Raw genomic sequence first — 16350 nt, 5'->3', positions numbered from 1 at the left:
ATGGACTATCAATAATATTATTAAGGCTCCTAGGGATCTTATTAAAACCTTTGATAAATGTTTTATCTCTCACATTTATCGGGAAGAAAATGGCCCTGCTGATTGGGCAGCTAACGTGGCGGTCACTCATGACAACATGATTACCTGGAAGGGTGAAGAGGATCTTCTTAATGATGCTAGATCGATCATTTTCATGGATCGATATAACTGCACCTCAAAAAATTTAAATGGATTATATAATTATTAATAACATGACTTGGAGGGCTAATATTAATTATTATTGTGTCAGTACCAATAATGATAAGATGAATGCCACCTTCTCCCACGCTTTCTAGTTTTTTGGGGCTGCATCTATAGATTTCTTTCCATTAGCTATCTGCAACTCTCGACTTTCAGGTTTGAGCTGTGAAATCATGGGAGGTAATAGGCATCGCTACGAGCCCAGTAATTGTAAAGAATGGAAATAAAAGGAGGAAATTTGGAGGATCTTGTAGAAGGGTGGGATAACGAAGTACATGGAAAGAATCCATGGGAGGGATGCTAAACTCACTAAATTTTTCACCAAAATTTGGAGGAAGGGTACCCTGAAAAATGGGAGATCAAACTATCACCATCGACGAAGACCTCATTACTCAGGTGACTGGTCTCCAAAGGGAGGGAAGTAATTTCTATAGGGACAGAAATCTTAGCAAGGAGATCATCGAGTGATACGCTAAAACTACTAAGGAGAAGAAGCACCTGGTTAAGCCTAGAAAGACCTACTACCCTCCCAGGGCCTTTGCTAATCCTTGGAGGGAGGTTTTGTTTGCAATCATGTGCTACATCACTCTGGATGGCAGATTTACCAAAGTCTATGGCTACCATTTCATGCTGGTCAACAACTTCAAGTATGAAGACAAAGTTAACATGCCCTATTTCTTGATTTACTTGATGAATTCCACTATCAAAGCCCATAGAGAGAACCCTAAGGGAGACATTGCTATGCACCAAGGTCTAATGGTTCTAATCTATGATTATATTAAAGATAATCAAATCGCTCGCCCCCAACTTTCCGTCTCTGAATCTGAGGAGGAAGGGTCGGACTCTCAATTTTCTGTGGGTGAGGATTATGTCGGTGATTCGAAAAGTGAGACTGAGGAGATCCTGGAGGACTCTGAGGTTGAATTGGGGAAGAAAATAAAATAGGAGTGCAGTAAGCCATCCTCTTCCAAGGGAAAGAAAAAAAGAAAAGAGAAGGTCTTCTAGATTCACTCTTCCTCCTCGGAGGAGGTCTCTGAGGACTTTGAAAAGGATGACTCTCCATCCCCTCAAAAGAAGAAACCTAAATCTTCTTCTCAGAAAAGGAAAAAGAAGAAAAGACAGGGCAATTGTGAGCTGGAGATGGAGGACAAAGAGAAGAGAAAGGATTCAGATGCGTACCAAAAAGTTGAGGAGATTATGGGTGATGGTATCAACCAGAGTGTTGGTGGTGATACCAAACAAAATACCGGTGGTGAAGACCCCAAAACTGATCAGACCAAGGTTGGTGAAAAAATCCCCCCTTCTAACCCTTGTGTTGAGGGTTTTAAGGGGTTTGTGGACACCCTTGACTGGCTCATAAACAATCACAAGAAATTTATGGAGGAAAACAAGAAACTGAGTCATAGGATTCAAATTCTGGAGACTATTAGCATCGGTGAAGGTAAATCCATGGCTGAGAATGTTGATGATTTAGGAAAGACTATTGCGAGGGATGAAGAGATTAGGGACACCTTCAATCCAAGGTAAGAGCAAGTGGAGAAGGCTCCGGAGGAAATAAAACACAATAACACTGTTAGGGACCAGAGAATGGTGGATGCTAAAAACAGACTCAACAAAATTGATACATGTCTCAGAAGAATTGTTGAACAAAGTTATAACATTCTGAAGGCCTCGGCTGACAACATCAAAATCCTGATCAGTAAGCTAGAGAATGAGAAGGGATCCCTCGAGTAGGAACTTTACATGGAGGGCATGGAAGGTGTGCAAGGACCAAGAACAAGAACCAGAGGAAAGATGCGAGAGAAAAATCCAAACAAGGAAATCGAAGAGCTGAAAGTTGCCTCAGTGAATCATGACCTATTGGTCATCAAGGCTGCTGAACTTCTTAAGTCTTTGTAGGTGTTGCTAGTTGTCTATGTCTTTATTTCCCATTTTTTCTGCTTTGTTGTTACTATTTTTTTTTTGTCCATTTGGGTTGTTGGCTATCTTGCTAGTCTTTTGTATGTTGTCTTTTTGCTGGTCTACTTGATCTTTGCTGATCTATCTTTTGATCTTTTTGTAAAAGGTTTCGGGTCCTTAAAACCTGTTTTTCTAATTAATCAAAACACCCAAACAATAAATTGGAGCACTATACAAACTAAATGAATACATCCTCCAAACTATAGAACTTGAAACCACATATTTGGAAGCCACCAAGCATTCTTTTGACCAGTTTTGATAGATAGCCTCACTATTAGAAACACTAACAACCAACTCTACCATATGAGCAATAGAGGACCTGCAAACCTAATAATGCAATATACATGGAACATAAAGCCACAAGACATACTTTTCACATACTAGAGGAAGTGTAAATCATTTTTCCATTGAGACATTAAAAAAAATTTCCTGCATAAATATTGTTTCTTGCATATTGAAACTTCCACTACATCAGCCTTCCAAAAACACCTCATCTTCACTAAACCACACAAGAATACCAAGACACTCACTTCTAGACCATCGACAACACATAGTGACATCAATAACAACACAAGATTGGTTGCATCAATGACAATACAACACACAATAACTTGGGTTTCCAACACAAAGTTGTGTCACATTTTTAGAAAGGAAATGGCCAACACTAATTTAACTTTTTAAATTCAACCACTAGAAAGTGACGTATATGTTTTGAATTTTTTAATTGTATTTTATGTTTATAAAAAAATTAAAAAATCATTTGAATATATTTTTTATAATGTAAACACTAAATTTTGTTGCTGATAAAATAGTAAAATTGAAGTTATGTGAAGTTTCATTCTTTGTATAGTTAAATTTATCTTTTCTTCTTTTTTCTTTGTGTGCAATGATAACATGAAATATTTTTGCATGGATATATTTTTTCACTATTTTTTAAAAATATATAATTTTAAATAAATTTAAAATTTTGTGTCTTCAGACATGTATCATGGTTAAAACACTCTATTGGTGAAGCGGCCACCAAGGTTCAAACCTCTGTTGGGCCATTGTTCTCGCAAGCCTTGTGTCTTCACTGGGTTGTTGTTCTCATAGGTTTGAACAAGTGGAGTGTGGGGATGAGGTCCCCTATTTGTGGCCTCATCGGTCCATAGCTTCAAGTCAAAAGCATTTCATCTGGAGCCCGAGGGGGTGTCATGCTAGCATCACCAGTCACATTAAAAAGTTTACCAGGTATTAATTTTTTATTTAAAAAAAAAATTGTGTAGTGAAATATTACTTTTTTATTTTAGCATCACCATTTGTCTTTAATATTCATCCAAAATAGATAATAAATATATCAGCTTGACCTAGATTATTTTGTCTACTACATCATATTTTTTAATTTTTAAAATAAATTTTAGTATTTTTCCTTGACAAGATAATCAACCATATATTTTAGTGTTGATGACCTACTTTTAATAGAAATAAAATATAAAAGCTAATTAAAATATTATAAAATATATATTTTAGAAAACTTTACTTATAGCTCTACAAAAGGGTAATTTAACATCATAAATTGTACTCCTTTAATTAGGGTGTCCAATTTCACACTCTCCTAGCACTTATTTTAGTATGTCTCATCACTCTATGCATTATAGGACCTCTTCTACCATTTAATTAATGATTAATTAAAGAACATGGGCCTTTTCTTAATTTAAATCTTATTTGGGCCCTTAATTTTAGGTGTGCAATTTATCTTTTATTATCTTAATTCATTATAAGTCCTACCCCATTTCAAATTTAAAACAACTTTTCCCCACTAAATTATTATAAATTTTCATATAAATTATTGTTCTGAAATCAAGATCCTATTATCTGATGACCGTAAAATTTTGGGCCTATTTTGTCAAGACAATGGTTTCTAGAATCTTTATATGACATTTTTTGGCAAAATTTTTTAGGAGGTTAAAGAGTTGGTCTTGCCATTTCCATAACTATCCCCACTATGCAAAAATAATAATTCTGAGTTAGGTTTTTATCAATTTAAAGCTAGGATTCCATATATGAGCATGCTAGGTTTCCTCATTTGGAAATGAATTCAAATATGCAAATTGGAAATATCCTTATGATGTGAAATCTCTTCCTAATGTGAAGTTTTAGATCTATGATTTCAAGGATAAATCGGGAATGCCAAGACTTCGTCAACACTTATAAACCATTATGAATGCTTCAAGAGGTGTTGGAGGATAATAGGGAATCACAAATTGATGATTGGCTTGTACATCTCCATAAATGGGTTGGGTATGATTTCATGTTCTCATATTTCTGCAATTAAGCTTCAAAACCGAGTTTTATCATTCAAATTATATAATTTATTCATTCTTGAATTAGTTTATAGTCTACATGGAATCATTTCATTTAGGAGTTTTATCTAACACACTTGAGTAGGACTCTAGTTTACTTTTATGCATTTTTTTTTATCTCATAGCATTCTTGGACATGCTTAAGATTCAAGAGAACATGCATTACTTTAAATTCGATAGTGATTATTTGTGGAGGTGGAAATCACCAAAATAGGGGTTTGACTAAGGCAAACCACTATATAGAAACAACCACACCCTTTTTTGTAGGTTTAGCTACATATTTTTGATAGAAATAGAAAATGGGAAATTTCTTAAGACCCAGAGATAAAGAACCTCTCCAAATTTCATCTAGACGAGGATGCCTAATATATCTGACCCTTAAGGAAAGGACTCCTAGCATCCTTGACCCCCCATTTCTAGCTCAAATTTGGCAAGAAGAAAGCACAAGGTCTCAAGATTCCAAATCCAGTTTCAGTACTGAAAAATTCATCGGTTAGATAGAGGCACCTAGTAGCATTGACCTTTCAATTTCAGCTCAATTTTCAAGAATAGGCACATTTTTGAGTTCTCATTTGAATTTTGTACTTTCTATAGTTTTAGTTTCCATATCAAATAGTTAAGACAATTCTTTTGTTTATTTATGCATGTTTAGACCTTAGTTTGCATTTTCAAATAAACTTTCAGAGTAGCAAAGTAATAAAACCATAGGGTATTGCTTGACTCTGATGGAAAAGAGTTAGTCAAATTCTATAATCCCTTTTATGGTTTAAATTCCAATGTTTACCTGAAAGAGAATTTGGTTCTAGTTAAGTTGATACCTAGTTTGAAGCCTTGCCCTTTTTCAACCCTAAACAAGTATTTTTATATTTATTTAAAAAATATTATTTATATTAGTATGAGTTGTTGAAACATCAAGTTTTTCAAATAATTTTATTTTTTGGGTAATCAGACCCAAAGTGGTATAAAATGGGCATTTAGTAGACACTTCCAATTGGAAAATATTTGACCCATATTTTAATTAGGTATAATGAATCTAGTTAGACCATATGTTTTACCAAAATTAATTTTAATTATAAATACTTAAATTCAATTGTGCTAATAAGTTGGCCTAAAGTGTGACATGAATTCATACTTTTATCATACTAAACAAAATGATTCCAAATGTAACAAGAAAGAAGCAAACTAAGGATCAACCTCAAGGACCAAAATTTAAGACTTGATCTCCCTCATCAAAAGGGAAAAATCTAGGGAGATTCTCACATGTTCTTATTGTAAAAAGAAAAGGAATCATGGTAAAAACCAATGATTTGAGAAGGAAAATGATGAAAGGATTCATTTTCTTCAACAACATCGCATTCAATTTCCTAAATCCAAGATAAGTGGTTTTTCTTCTTCTCCATCTTCATCAACCACAATTTTTTAAAAAGTTAAGAATAGGGGTATGTGACTCTTTGCTTCTATAAAAATCACATCAAACAAGTGACTTCTTGATTCTGGGGCATCAAACCACATGGTTGCATCCAATGAACTATTTTATATATTTGAGTCAAGTTCATTTCCACCAATGTTGATGGAAAATAACACCTATATGTTAGCTCTTGGGAGTGGATCTACTAAAATTAGTGAAGGAACATTTGATGATGTACTTATCCATTAGTTTACCCTTTCCATTTATCAAATTATACATAGTAGCATAGGAAAAAAATTAATTCATTTTACACCAACCTATGTGATCATCAAACATTTACATAATAGAGAGATTATTGCCTCATGTCATGTTGATCATGGTTTTAGATTATATTCATTTTCTTCATTGGTTCTACTAAATTTGATGATGGTTTGAGTATAAATGACATTTATACTTTTAGCATGTAGAAGGAGATACAATTGGTTATTTAAAGGTCTTGGAGTTCTATCCTCCTCATTGGTTCCTATACCTTTCATTGATACCATATCTCCTTCATCTCCCACTTCTCTAATGTTGATTATTTCTATATTATTCATTTCTCATGATTCAATGTAGTAGGATATTCATATATGTGTTTTTCCACTATAATTGACTAGGATGATTACTTACATGACATGTAAGACTAGTTTAGTGAATCCCATTTACAAAGTTGGGACACACTTTTGATGTTAACCACATAAATTTTGGTTTAAACACACCTAAATCTTTGGTTCATGTTATACATCATCCTTTGCATGGAGAAATGGAATAAATTTTAGATATTTCTTTAATATATTTGAATCTTTTGTATCATTCAAAGACGTGTGTTCTTATCAGATGGGAAGAATTCATGTGCATATCTATATTTCTCCTTCTTCCATGAGAGAAATATTGTTCAACATACAAGGATCACTTTTTGTATTCTTTGTTGGCTTGATGATGATTCTAATGTATTCATCACTTGTTGTCATTGATGAAACACTCTCACACACATATATGATAACATTGACTACCGGTATAACTTCAATTGGTTTACACTATCAACCAATATGTTTAAGATTTATCTCTAACCGGTATCTTGTAACAACCGGTATGTTCCTTTGAGAGAACCTGTGTTAACACTAAGTCGACATCAAAATCAGAATAAAGATGAAGAAGAAGATCAAGTGGAAGATCCCATAACAATGGTTCACTAGTTTTATTTCAACCGGTATTACACTGCTCTAACCGGTATCTGTTTTGTGATGAGTTACTAGCACCATTTGTTTCACATTCATTTTTGTGATGAGTTATGATTATATGACTAGATTCACTGCACCTAGGAAATTGTGTTCCTATGGCCGACATAAGGTTTGTATGTCTATTTAAAGACATCATAGAGAATCATTTTTATGATGATGAGAACAGATAGAGAGTTGTTATGTGAAAAGAGTAAAAAATCTTTTGTTGAGAAGTGATAAGTGTTAAGATGCAAAGTAGTATTGAATGTACTTAGAAGGATCTAATCAAGAAAATCTTGTGCTACTCAGAACAAATCAAGCTACTCTTGTTGTTTTTTAATCATTACAATGGGTACAAATCCCTTAATCGGGTAAGATCTAACAAGCTTCATTGTACAAATCCTCTAACAAGGTGATCCATTAGTTTGGATTCTCAAATCCTCCAGTGAGGTTACTCCTAATAGGGTAGTACTCTTAACAGGGTATAAGCTTATAATCAAGCTTGGAATCTCTAACAAGATTCACTCCAAGAAGAGCTCTTTGTAAGACCTTAACCGGTCAATTTTCTATTACTGCAGATAGTTAACTTGTGAGTTCCATCTCACCATGGTTTTTACCTATTTGGGTTTTCCATGTATAAACACTTGTGTTATGGTGGATGTTCTACTTTATGTGGATGTTGTTATTTCATTTTGGATAGCATGTATTTTGTTTAATTGCTTGGTTAAATTTATCTATCAGCCAATATTTAAAGTAGTGTTTGTTTTGGAGTCATTGATTCACCCCCCCTCTCAGTGCTTTTCAATTCCATCAATTGGTATTAGAGCCTGACTCCTTTGAAGCCTAACCACTTAGAAGGGAATCTTGAAACCACCATGGGGGACAAAAGCTACTTTGATATGGTTAGAGAACTAGTATCTAGTAGAAATGAAGTTGAAACCCTTAGGGGTAAACTGAAAGCTTCTCAAGTCAAGAGGAGAGAGATATCTGAAAAACTGTTACAAATATATGACAATAGTTCTTCAGATGAAGCTAATATTGATGCCTTATCAGAAGAAGTTGAAAAGTTGCAAGGTGAGAAACTAAATCTAAGAAGCTAACTGGAAGGTCTCACTATCCACATGAGTCATGAGCTGGAATCCAGAAGAGCTACTGAAGATCTTATCAAAGCAAAAGATCAAGAGATTCTAAAAATCAAACGGGAAAGAGACACCATGCATGAGGACTTAATTACTGAAACAAAAGAAAAGGAGAACTTAAAACTAGTCCTCAAGTTGGCATCATCTCTGAAAGAGAATCTTTCTAAGCATAATGAAGATCTTGTCACTAAGCTTGCTGAAGCCAATGAGAAATTGGAAAAGTTTGTCAAAATTTCTACCATGCTGGAAGAACAAATTCAGTCATAGAGAATGAAGGGTGATATCTCTGGACTTGGCTTTCATACAACTAAAAAAGGTGAATCCTCTAGTACCAAAAGAAACTATCCAAAGAATAAAAATGTTTCAAAAGTAAAGAAAACTACTGGTAAGAAAGCTTTCAACCCTGTCTACTTTTCTTGTCATAAGCATGGTCATACTGCAAATGTTTGTAGGAACAAACCTAGTCGAAATGCAAGTTATAATACCAATGCTAGGTATGTATCTAGAAATTTTGAATGTCATTGCTACACTTGTGGAATGTATGGGCATAAACATATTGAGTGTAGATATGGTGCAAACAATCCTGTACCACACATGCGTCCTAGACCATATGGTGACCGAACAAGGAATTTTGATAATCAAGTGAATAGGAATTGGCAAAGATCCTATGACAATCGGGTTAGTCCCTTCGACATGGAAAAGGGAACAAATGTTGTGTGTACCTTTTGTAATAAAATTGGTCATGTGGCTATGAACTTTAGAAAAAGAGTAGGAAGAGTAAATGCAGGACCCTGGAGATCATCTGGTATGTTCTGTTATCACTGTAACAAACTGGGGCATCTAGCAAAGTTTTGCAAAACCAGAAACTACAAACTGGTCAACTCTACTAATGATCGGAAAGGCAAGCAAAAAATTGATGTTGAGGAAACAAGAGAAGATATGAATCAGACATGGAAAAAGAAGAGTGAAGAAGTGCTTGTAGAAGAAATCACTCCTGCACCCAGTGAAGAGAGTCCAACACCGGTGACTTAAGCCTATCTAAAATGGCTAAGGGGAGCGTAACAATAAAACATATTTCAGACCCTTTTTGTAAAATAAGTGAGAAATAATCTTTTTGAATTTTGAATTTTGGTGACTTTTGTACTGACGTGTCAATCAACTAGTATTTCACTTAAGCGATGAAATTAGTGTTTGTAACCTAAAAGTATGAGCATTTATTACGGTTAGTAAAAAGAATAAAAATAAGTTTTACCTTGTCATTTTTACCCTAATCCTTTCGAAAAAGAATTGAATTGATTGCATAGTAGAGCAAGATAGTCTTGGTGCGAATTAGCAAATTGCTTTGTGATTAAGAGAAATCAAGTAGAATAGGAAGCTGCAGAGAAGCGAATGGGAGCGCATTTGAACAATCCAACTGGGTTTTGAAGTGACGTGCTAAATTCTAGGTATTTCCTTGCTTACCACCTTGAAACTTGTTTATCTAGAATGACATCTACTTCTAAATCTGTAGGGAGGTTGATGATCACTATTGAGCCTGAGGAAGCTGTAAAGGCAAAGAAAATTATGACTTATAATGGTTTGTCGCAAGTCCCAAGTGGAGTCGTTATACAAGGTGATTTGTCTAGCTATATAGACTGCAAAATTGAAGATATGGGAACTCTTCATATGTATACTTAGCTGAAATCACTCTATGACAAGGAAGGAAAGATTGAAGCTAAATATTCTAGGGGTTTTGAGAAAGGATTTCATAATGTCACCTACCCCCTTGAAGATTTTGAAGAAGAGCACATAAGAATAATTCTGAGTCGAGTACATGGAGAGAATATGTATCTGGAAAGGACTCACACAATTACCAAGGAAGCCATTAGGGTTGTAACGGGTTATTGCTCAACCAGCAAATTTCTTGAGTTGAGAAAAATCACAAAATATAGTCTTCAAGCTAACTAGTTCCACCTCTGATGGGCATGCTTTCTCTATGAACAATATCAGAGACCCTGCGGTGAAACTTGCAGCAATGATGATAGGCTACAGAGTATTTTACTCTAGTAGACTTAACAGTGTTTCGTCCACAACAATTCATACAGCACATAGTATGATTGTCTAAAATGAAGCTATGATATATGTGAAGCTATTAGAGTCCAACTATTTCTAAATTTGAAGTCCATCAAAAAGGACAATACTCAAAAGTTCAAATTTGGTCAGCTACTAGCTGGGTTATTTTTCTACTTTCAGAATTTTATGTGACATTGAATGGTCCAAAGAACAACTTGTCAATGCTTAGATTAGAAACAACATTAAGGCTATAAAGAATACCTTTTTGGCTATCACTAATAGGTATTTTGATAAATTTCAAAAGAAAATGAGTCTGAGAATGAGGTTACATGAAGATGTAGTAAGACATTTTGAAAAAGACATAATCTTCATGGTTACTACTGATTTTTTCTTAATGCAAGCAAGAGAACCCAGAGAGGAAGAGATGGAAGATATGAGCTACGAAGTCAATCTTGACTTATTGGTTGGCTATGCTAATACCCTGTTAGCATCGCCTATAGACAAAAGGAAGGCAAAACTGGATATTCTTGCAATCCAAGCTGCACCTACTGAAGCCAATACTGAATTTGTAGCTAAAGCTAAAGGAAAGCAAAAGAAAAGTGAGGAAAAATATCCTATGAAGAAAACTACAAGGGTGACTCAAAGTGTCCTAAGCAAGAAGGAACCAGCACCTAAAATAATTGAGAAAGAGGAGAGTGTACCAAAGAAGAGGAGGAACACGAAACTAATTTTGCAACCAGAGTCTGAAGAAGAACCTAAAAAAGGAAAAGGCAACTGACAGAACATCTAAGAAGGAAAAGGTAGTGCCAAAGGCAGCTACACCACTAGATATTTCCACCTACAAACCTGCAACAACATTTGAAAGAACAATGAAGTCATTGGGAAGAAATAAGTTTGACAATGTTAAAGAATGTTATGATTCTTTTACTATAGATGAGCAGAAGAAAATATGCCAATAGGTAATAACTTTGTTGAATCACTAGTGTAGATATCCGCATGAATTAGAGAAAGATATTTTAGTATCTTTGTATAATACTTTGTTAGAAAATGGGAAGAAGCCACTCAGTTAGATAAGGAAATTATTGATGAAGTATTTGTACAATATTTTCCCACATTATCATCAGAAGGAATTAGTGCTTTGACTAAGGAATACAAAGTATATTTTGATTTTAAAATAACAAGATTGAAGCTTCTTAATGGAAAAAGGGTAGCTATTGAAACAAAAACTCATCAACTAGCCTGTCAAATCAAACAAAGGGTAGATATCCTCCAATCTATCGATAAGGATGAAACCGCAGATGATGTTTCTCTACCAAAAATAGATATAGAGCAAATTGTCCCAGCTGATATAGTCTTCTCAACCAAAAAGAAGGATGACTCAGTTATTCATGTTGATGAGGACAATGAGGATTCAGTGGACCTATCTGAAGATATGGATCCTCCTTCAATCATAGAAGTACAGGATACAACAGGTGATCAATCGGCTACTCAACTAGAGGAAGTCAGTATACCAACAATTACTTAACTACAAAAACCTCAATCGGGAACTAAACAACTGGAGAAACCCCAATCTCCAATGGTCATTGAGATCACTCAAAAGGAGACCACTGAGGAAGCTGTTACTCAGAAAAAGGAAGACAAAACAAACACAAATATAGAAAGAGCCATCATTAAGTGTATATCCTCTGAAAAGGGAAAGCAAAAACTGCTTGATGATGATGATGATGATGAGCCTTTAAGTATTTCAGGACCTATCGATATGAATACCCTGAGTGCTTCTAAAATGATGAAGTTTTCTCATATTATGGAAACTCATTCACATAAGAGGAGGATGAAAGAACAAAGAATTGATGCAAAGACAATTCAGAATGTAGTAGAAATCTTGTCTGGATTACTACCAAAAACCTCTATCGCACATATTCCTACTCCTATCAGTAAACTTGGTCAGTTAGTTGCAGACGCATTTGATCAATTCAAAACACTTGAAGATGTTGCTCAAATGTCTATTGAGAAGAGCCATAAGAAGGCATATGGAAATAAACTAGCAAAGAACATTGATAATGGAAAAATGGCTTTATCTCATAATGGCAGTCTGTTGAAGAAAGCTATTGAATCTGGAGGAAAGTATCTTTCCTCTACCCCAATGTTACTTTTTTTATTATGATATTTCCAAAAATCAAGTTGAAACTGAGCAAGAAATAGAAAGGTTATGCAAGGCATATGTCCCACTCGAGGAATCCATTCATGTCTTTAACCGGTCTATAGATGAACTGCATGACAGATTGATCAGGAATGATAATAAGAGAGATAAGAGATTCCAATCTCTAAGAGAGCTCAAGAGTTAGCTCACCTCACAGATCAACATTCTTGAGAGAGCCTACTCCAGTGTAGAAGATATTCTTGCTACTCCTGAAACGTGCACGCTTGACTTAATGGAAGAATTCTATTTTCAGCTGTTGTCTACATCAAAGTATACAAATCACATACTGGAATCATGATAGAATGCTCTATCTCAGATGAAGCCTAATTTCAACAATATTTTCATGAGAATTGATAATTCATGAATTTGTTTCAAAATGTAATATATGTTGAACTCTTTGATACAACTTTTTCTATATATATGTATATATTTTACTTTATCATTTTGGCATTGTTGTCAAACGGGGAGTAATAATATGTATGTGTGTTTTTTAAAATTTATATTTATGCATACATTAAAGGGGATTTTTACAGCATTAAGGAGGAGTGTTACATTATGTAGATATGTTGTGTATGCACACTTAGCAATATTGTAAATTACTCAAATTTTTCTTAGTGTTGCCATAAATGCCAAAGGGGGAGATTTTTGGCTTGATGATGATTGTAATGTATTCATCTCTTGTTGTCATTCATGAAATACTCTCACACACATATATGATAACATTGACTACCGGTGTAACTTCAATTGGTTTACACTATCAACCGGTATGTTAAAGATCTATCTCTAATTGATATCTTGTGACAACCGGTATGTACCTTTAAGATAACTTGTGTTAACACTAAGTCGGCATTAGAATCAGAATGAATATGAAGAAGAAGATCAAGTGGAAGATCTCATAACAACGGTTCACTAGTTTTATTTCAGCTAGTATTAAATTGCTCTAACCGGTATCTGTTTTGTGATGAGTTACCAGCACCGTTTGTTTGGCAGCCATTTTTGTGATGAGTTATGATTATATGACTAGATTCACTGCACCTAGGAAATTGTGTTCCTATGGCCGACATATGGTTTGTATGTCTATTTAAAGACATCGTAGAGAATCAATTTTATGATGATGAGAACAGATAGAGAGTTGTTATGTGAAAAGAGTAAAAAATCTTCTGTTGAGAAGTGATAAGTGTTAAGATGCAGAGCAGTATTGAATATACTTACAAGGATCTAATCAAGCAAGTCTTGGGCTACTCAGAACAGATCAATCTACTCTTATTGTTTTCTAATCATTACAACGGGTACAAATCCCTTAACTGGGTAAGCTCTAACAAGCTTCATTGTACAAATCCTCTAACTAGGTGATCCATTAGTTTGGATTCTCAAATCTTGCAGTGAGGTTACTCCTAATAGGGTAGTACTCTTAATAGGATATAAGCTTCTAATCAAGCTTGGAATCTCTAACAAGATTCGCTCCTAGCAGAGCTCTTTGTAAGACCTTAACCGGTCTATTTTCTATTACTGCAGATTGTTAACTTGTGAGTTCCATCTCACCGTGGTTTTTACCTATTTGGGTTTTCCACGTATAAACACTTGTGTTATGGTGGATGTTCTACTCTATGTGGATGTTGTTATTTCATTTTGGATATCATGTATTTTTTTTAACTACTTTGTTAAATTTATCTATCGGTCAGTGTTTAAAGTAGTGTTTGTTTTGGAGTCACTGATTCACCCCCCCTCTTAGTTCTTTTCAAGTCCATCATTCTTCTCCAAACATCATTTAGTATTATAGGTTCTATTATCTTATGGGGGGCTCCAGAGTATCACTCTTTTCTCTCCTATCGGGGGGTGGTATATTCTTGTACATTTTTATATTAGTAGTCCTTGGGGAGTCATCATGAGTCCTTCCTCGTATCACTTCTCTTCTTTCACTTGTATATTTCATTATATTTGTATCATCTATTTTAGAGAGCAGTTTTGTTCCCATTGGGTTTTCTCTTTTTTTCTCCTCTATTAATTGTATAAGGATATAGTTAATACTAAGAGGGGGGGTGACGAATTAGTATTAAGACCAATTCAAACTTTAACTCAAAATCAAACTTATTTCAGCTTATCTCATATCTAAAACCATATAACAAATATCTCAACTTTTCTAATTAGATCTAATAACCTCTTTATCAGATTTTCTTAACACATTAATCAAATCATGTACCAACACTTTCACCACCAAAGTAATCATATAAAATTGATCAATTACCAACTCATTAACCTTATCAATAAGATCAAATACTTTCTCAAACAACTTCTTATCAATACCAGTAACCTCTGATAACTTCTGATAAATAATCATAACAGGTGTCTCAAAAATAATGCATGGAATATAAACAAGAACATCACATGAAAAACATTCCATACATGAACACCATAAGTTTTTGACATGGAAACCCAAATAGGGAAAAAACCATGGTGAGAGTTGGAACCCACAAATATTTGCACTCTTTTGAATTATGCCCTATTAGGAGCTTAGCCTTGTTAGAAGCTTACAATACGCCCGGTTAAGAGCATAACCTATTAGGAGTCACCCGATTAGGGTATTTGCCTTGCAACTCAATTAGGAGATTGATGACCTGTTAGGATCAACCTCATTAGAGGATTTAACACTCTTTTGATAGATGCCCTGTTAGGGGACTTAAATGTTTAAGGCCTATTAGAACCTACCCATTCAAGGGATTTATCTTGTTGCAACTGTAAGGGAAAAGGAGTAAGAAAATTATTTTTTACTTGCACTTCTTTGCTTGCTTAATCAGATCCAGTTATACTCAACACTTTGCAACTCTCAGGCAGATTTCACACTTCACTTGGACAGCTTAACACTCTCTCTAAGACCACCGATACAATAAACATCAACTATGTCAACATAAATAGCAATCTCAACTAGGTCAGCCACAAAACCTAATTACATCATGAATTTACAATAAGATCACAAAAGATCATCATAGATTGTTATCTAGATCATTACAACAAATTACAATGCAATATCAACCATAGGTTGATCATAACTCATGATGGAAATCTAATCTCTATTCTCAAAACACTCTCCTAAGCATTTCACTAATTCCAAAGAAAATCTTCCTTGAATCACACCAAAACAGCTATCAAATCTTTCACGAGGGTTGTGTTGTGTTACCAACTTTATGTAGACATGTTGCCGATCACTATCATAACAAAAATCATTACTAGTTCAATGTTTTCTTCATCGATCATTGAACCCTACTAAAACCTTAGCAAAACTTCATAAAAAAATGAAACATGCCTTCCGGTAATCATCACAAGTTTCGATTCTGGTCACATAGACCTTTCCATGATACAAGTTCACCATCCAAACTGCAAATTACCAATCATTGCCAATTGACCGATCCAATCAAAAGAATTATGTTTTACTAGTTAAAGTCCTATTTCATATACTTTAGCTCACTATCGGTAAACCCTATCTTCCGGTAAACAAAATCACTTAAATGATAAAACAAAACATCAGGAACATTAGGAACATTAGTTGCCAACAATTTCAACATAATTAACTAATCATGTCGTCTATTCATAGAATCTCAATCTCTTCATCACAAATAGACTTCTAGCCTTTACTGGTGCAGTCATCCAACTTCAACTACATGACCTAATCTGCATCAGTTATGCCAAATACCAACAACTCCCCATTTGGCATTGATGGTGACACTAATAAGATATGCAATCATAATAACATCAT

Source organism: Cryptomeria japonica, chromosome 4 (assembly GCF_030272615.1).
Source record: "Cryptomeria japonica chromosome 4, Sugi_1.0, whole genome shotgun sequence".
NCBI classification, from domain to species: domain Eukaryota; kingdom Viridiplantae; phylum Streptophyta; class Pinopsida; order Cupressales; family Cupressaceae; genus Cryptomeria; species Cryptomeria japonica.
The sequence above is the reverse complement of the archived record's forward strand: the minus strand, read 5'-3'. Positions refer to the sequence as shown.